The sequence below is a fragment of the Lepidothrix coronata genome, unplaced genomic scaffold (genome assembly GCF_001604755.1).
Source record: "Lepidothrix coronata isolate B3197 unplaced genomic scaffold, Lepidothrix_coronata-1.0 Scaffold205, whole genome shotgun sequence".
In the NCBI taxonomy this organism is placed as follows: Eukaryota; Metazoa; Chordata; class Aves; order Passeriformes; family Pipridae; genus Lepidothrix; species Lepidothrix coronata.
Window position 1 is genome coordinate 106615 of NW_016690385.1, and position 6000 is coordinate 112614.

Here is a 6000-nt window from a genome sequence, read left to right on the forward strand (position 1 = left end):
AGACAAGGAGCAGACAATTCTCAGTGATACAGATGCCCCAAACCTTGCAAAAAAACCATGAAATGTTTAATACCAGAACAGTTTGGAGGCAAAAAAAGAAACTACATTTTGAGAGTAGCTACACATAGGTGCCAATTCTCAGGGAAATGGCAATCAGGGTTAAAACTGAAAAACGTAACAGCAGCCTCTATGGAACATTACAGAGGAGACACTCCCTCTGACATTCAAAATAGAAGTAATTAGGCTCCAAAACCAAATTAGAAGAGTGGCAATTTATTAGGACTGCACAAACAGGCTGCAGGGAGGCTTAGGTTCTCAGTGACTGTTTATTACTTTTAATTCTTCTTGGCCACATACATCTCACAGCTTCCCTACCTATTGCTTAAGTAAGATCTAATCCCTAAGCTGTAGCAAACCTGAATATAATAATTAGCATTTATAAAGCATCCAGTATCTTCAAAGGATTTAAGCATTAATTAATCCTCATAATCACCTCAGGATGTAGTTAAATATAATATGGTGAGTGGTTTGCACACAGAGACAGAGGCAGTCAAAACACCTAGCTGCATCCAAAATCTGTGTCCACACTCTCCCAGTGAGATGCCTGGAGGGGCACCACAGGGCAGCATGAAGCATTACCAGGGCTGTGCTTGTCCAAGAACAAAGAGCCAACCTAATCAGAAATGCAAATCCCAAACAGTAACATTTTGTGCTCAAATCTGTTCCTCCTTTCCCCACTGCATCTAAAAGCAGAAAATACAGAAACATACCAAATGACAGTTCTGTCAGAGGCAAATAACGAAAATAAGAAAACTAATCAAAATACTATAACTATATCAATATAAAAGGTGAATATGGCCCATCTTAGATAATCCCTTTATTTTTCTGTGCCCCGGAGTAATCGACATGATTTACAAGCAAATAATTTTGACACATTTAAAATAATAAAAGGGGAACTGCCAGCAGGGTTGCCAACAGGAACCCAGATTTAGCCACCTACACCTCCTGCAAAGGGGGGAAAGATCAGCTTTTACCCAAAGATTCGGTATCTACCAAGTGGCAGGTGGCTTCACATGTTAACACAGCTGTCAGCACTAACAGCAGCACCAACACATGCGAGCCAAAACAGATGGGGGAAACAGGTTCCTTTCCGCCTCAGATTAGAGCACTCACATGTGGCCCATATGAGGTAATATGGCATCTCCAAAGGCAGTGAGAAACCACTAAAACACAGTTGCAGAGGGATTTGCACAGAAGAGGAAAATATCATTTTTTTTCCTAGTTCATCCTGCCCAGAGTTTCACTTGAATGTCGAATAAGAGAGGGGAGGGTGCTGTGCCTATTCCATATCCACTTAAATTTTCTACTGCAGTTCTGATTATAATGGTTGTGCAGAAGGGAAACCTCCCCCTTGTCCTTGCTGATTTAGAGTGAGCAGATGGTGAAATTTTAATTGTGCTTTCTCCATTTCCTCCTTTTTATAGGTTTCTAAAATCTTGAGTCAAGTCTTTTGTTTTGTTTGGATACTGAAAAGGAAAGCAAGTTTCCACCATGCTGGTTTAGGAGGAGCCCTCCTCTTACACACAGTTTTAGAACTTTCCTGATACACTGAAGTCATAACTAGGGGAGAAATGTAGTCTTAAAACCTCCAAGCTAAACATTTTGCCTGCAAGCACATTTTAGCACAACTACTAAATGAAAACAACATTCTCAAACTGTTTCCATTGTTGGATCGCTACAATAAGAAGTGGTCTTATGTTTTGAGGTACAACTCTGCTAAACAAAAGCATACTTCACTTTTCCATTTCATGCATGTCTAATACATTTATCTATAAAAATATTTTATATGTCTCAGCTACTTTTTCTTGTTAAGCAGCCCCATTTTCCAGGCTCTTACATTTTCCAGGCTCTTAGATGTGGCACAAAAAGCAACAGTATTTTAATAACAAACAGTCCCTTACCTAACATTTTCCTTTCCAGTGTATAATATATTATGGCAACATTTCTAATAGGTGGCATGAAACCATGAATTAAAATGCACATGATGAAGTCATCACGTCTCTTAGCCATTTTTCACAATTTTAGCTGTCCAGATGTTGAAACAAACACTGATGACTCTAAAATCTTTAATCTGTACTTACTCTAAAACAAAGGCGAACAACAGAGTTGAAGATTTGGGTCTTGGATATGTTATTACAGAGATGAAGCAGGTTAGCAAGGATTTCTAGGATTATTTTCTATCTAGCCATGACCTCCTGCTGTACAGTCCGTACTGTGCAGCTTCTAGCAATCCTCATCCTTTAGCTGTAAACACCCAGTTCCTCCATTTGATTTACTGAAAATGGTTTAAAAGGCAGCCACATGGTCAGCTGCTATTGTTCAAATGCCTTCATGTCTGGAGAAGACAGCTGGAAATGACTCACGGCTTTCACTGCAGCTTCTGAGACCCATAACTGTGTTCTTTATTATTTTTGATAAGATTTATACACAGTGCTACCTATGGCTAAAGTTCAGCGTAGTAATTCAAATCTTTACATCGACTTCTTGGAAAGCCTCTTCTGTTTGTTTTCCGCTCTATAATTTGTGACATTTACATTTAGCCAGTAGCAAAAGTGCTAAAATGGAAAACTAATTGTAAAGTACAAAATAAGAAATGACCAACCCACCTACAGAACCTTTTTAAAACAGATTTTCCTGCACCTGGGCATGGAGCAAAAAGCACTCAGAAGCTTCATACTGTGGTGGTATGTGTGCACCCAAGTACTCGAGATAAGGACCAACATCCTTTACTGTTAATTCCAAAAGATATGACAACTTTCAGCTGATTGGCACAGCTTGTCTGGAAGGCTTCCAAGACATTTTTGACAGCACCTCATATCAATTAAACTTGTGTGAATACAAAAGATTAAACTCACTTGTCCTCTTACCAGTGTTAATCAAAAAACCACTCTACCCTAACTGGAGCTCAAGAAAATCTGCACTTCATATGATGAGGTCTCTAAAACCATCCAGTTCTGAGTCTGCTTCCTTTCTAAGACAATCTGTCTACTCACTACCATCCTTCCTTGAAAAATTATGGTTAAACAAAATGCTTCAGTAAGCTGATTTCATCCAAATTCTAACATATCTTGTATGTACGGTAAAAAGCAGCACAAATAATTTACTGCTCAGAAGAATGCAAGAGCTTTCAAAAAGAGGTGTCTTACATGCAAATGAAGGAAATCCATGAAATACATAACCAGCAACTTTTACACTGTAATTCATTTAACACTTTTCCACCTAGAATATCTTTTGAATATCAGATTTGTGGTTAAAAATAAATACACACCTTTCTGTACAAATCTACACACTTTCAAATATAAAATAAAATTACTGTTCTAATAGTCTCACCATATTTCCATGCATGTATGTGAAAGTACTTTTTAAAGTTTGCAGATTACTAAACAATTTTAAATTGTGGTACAAGCCTATGTACAGTAAACTTAAGCCTCTGGACAGCAGATCTGCCTTTTTTAGTCACCTTTCAAAGATTTCCTAAAACTATTCCTTGGACCCCAAGGCTTCCTAGAACCACTGACTGCAAACCACTGTCAGAGACACACCAATGCCACCTTTTCTCTATTCTGCTGGATTTCACAACATAGAATAGTTTTTAATCCAATATCCTGAGCCATTTATAGACTGCTAGTAAAAATGTTTGAAAATTAGAACATATATATATATATGTATGTATGTATATATAAAGTAACCCCATACCACAGTCACATTAAGCAAGTGTATTAGCATATTCAAAAAGGAAGAATCATCTTTAGTGTCTGGAGAAATACACTGCAAAATATTCTGTAAGTAAAAATGACTGTAAGTACACCAGTCTCTAACAAGCAGAATTCTTATGGACTGAGCCAAACAGGATCATAAAAGCTTTTGGCTGTAAATGTTGCAGAATCCCATCTGGTTTCAGGGAACAAATTATTTTCCTCTCTATTTAAGCTTCCAGTAAGAAATTAGAAAAAAAAGGAAAGAAAAAACAAAGAAGAGACCTTTTCTTATGTATACAAATTATATCCATAAGCTACTCCAAACAGACAGAAAATACTTCAATCTTGTTACAGAACAAACAAAAAAACAGAGTGTAATTCTTGGCATACAAGTTTCACATTACAGTAAGCAGTATTTATAGTGTACAGAAAAGGGATAAGAAAGAAATCTTAAAGGCCAAGTTTGTAAGAATGCAAATGACCATTGATCAGACTACGCCTGGTTAGCTGGATAAGTAACAGCATAACTGACCCCCCCCCCATTTGGTTTGTGTTTGGTTTTGTTTTTTTTTTTTTTCTTTAAGCCCAACACAACAGAGCGTTGAGTAGGGAAAAGAAGATTTCTCTTAATACCCAAGAACAAAAATTCTGAGTAATCCATGTTTGCTCACGCAAGCATTCATTGTTAGTGAAGTCAGAGCAGAAAAGCTTTTTCAGCAAAGTAAACACTATCAGAAGGAAATGTCTGGCTAAGGGGGATATAAGCCTGAAACTCAGTCTTTTTATCTGATGTTGCTCTTTAGAAATATTTTCTGTATGTAATACACTGCTTTGATCCAACAAAATACAAGTAATAAGACTAAAGAGGTTTCTCTGCAATGAAAGATAACATTATATAGGGTGCACTTACTGTAGCTCATAAGTATTAGGTGTACAGTAGTTTTTGCAAATTTTGTTCAGGATATGCTGAACTGCTGCTGAAAATGAAGGTTCACATGATCTGTATGTTAAGTCAACTCCCTGAATAAAGCTGTAAATTTTTCTTTATAATAGGAACTGATGGAAATACTCCTACTTAGTATGATGCCAAGATCAGATCAGCTGTCATTCACTTAACTACTTAGGCATTGCCTTAAAGGAAGCACGTAGATATTTTGTATCCCATGTAAATCACTGACTTACTAAAATGCATCACCTGAGGTGAGGACAGAACACACACACCTCAAGGAAAGCATGAGACTTACCACACACAAAGGGTTTTTCTAAAAATTTTTTAACCATTTTAACGTATCAGAGTAGACAGAGAACTAAATAGTAGTTTAACAGTTATGAAATGGGTGAAAAGGAAATTTGGCACTCAAAAATATTCCTACAACCTAAACAACTTGATTTTGCATATATGCCTTTCCAGAAACTGTAAAGCTACAACATGACAGGTCTGTACATATGATAATAGTGGTAAGTCAGCACTGAAGTGGCTATTCTGCAATTGTTTTCTAAGATAATAGTGACTGATCTTGTTTTATAATGGTACCAATTAAAGAAATAGTAAGGCTCAACCCTTAACTGCAAAATGCAGCAATGCTTTCTAGCTACTAGATGAATTAGTTTATAGATCAATTCAGCCTGCTTTGAAACTGCTGCCAAAAAAATTTTAGAGCATTAACTTGTTCTTAAACTTCACTAGAGGACTTGGACAATTATCCATGGGTTCTAGGCACCTCAAAACAGAGTCACGCTTTCCTGTTGAAAACTACCTTAAGAATGTAAAAGAATACCTAACAAAAGGAGGGCAGCAAAATAAAAACAAGTATTCCAAGAGAAAAGCATCACCTTTCCCAGCAAAAACATTCTAGCCTTGAAAAGAAACCCTTCAACAATCCTTACTCCTCTAAAGCAAGAATGTAATGACTGGCCAACAACATTATAGACAAAAATGTTAAACTGGGACCATGTTGCTTTCATGTAATCCATTGACGATATAAGAAATGATGAAAAAAATCCTTGGAATATTATTATCATTGCCATTTCCTCCAAATTGGAAGCGTTACTACTTAATCTCTGTCCACAGGTTATATCCTTTATTAGGGGAATAAACTTTCCCAGTTCCCACTGGACCATACTACAAACCTGTATTTTTACTAAATATTTCACTGGAATCATTCCTGGGGAACCTGGGCGTCTGCAGACCTCTTGCCAAGCTCTGCTGCTCTTTTACCAGGTTTCAGCTCCAAGGTTTTAA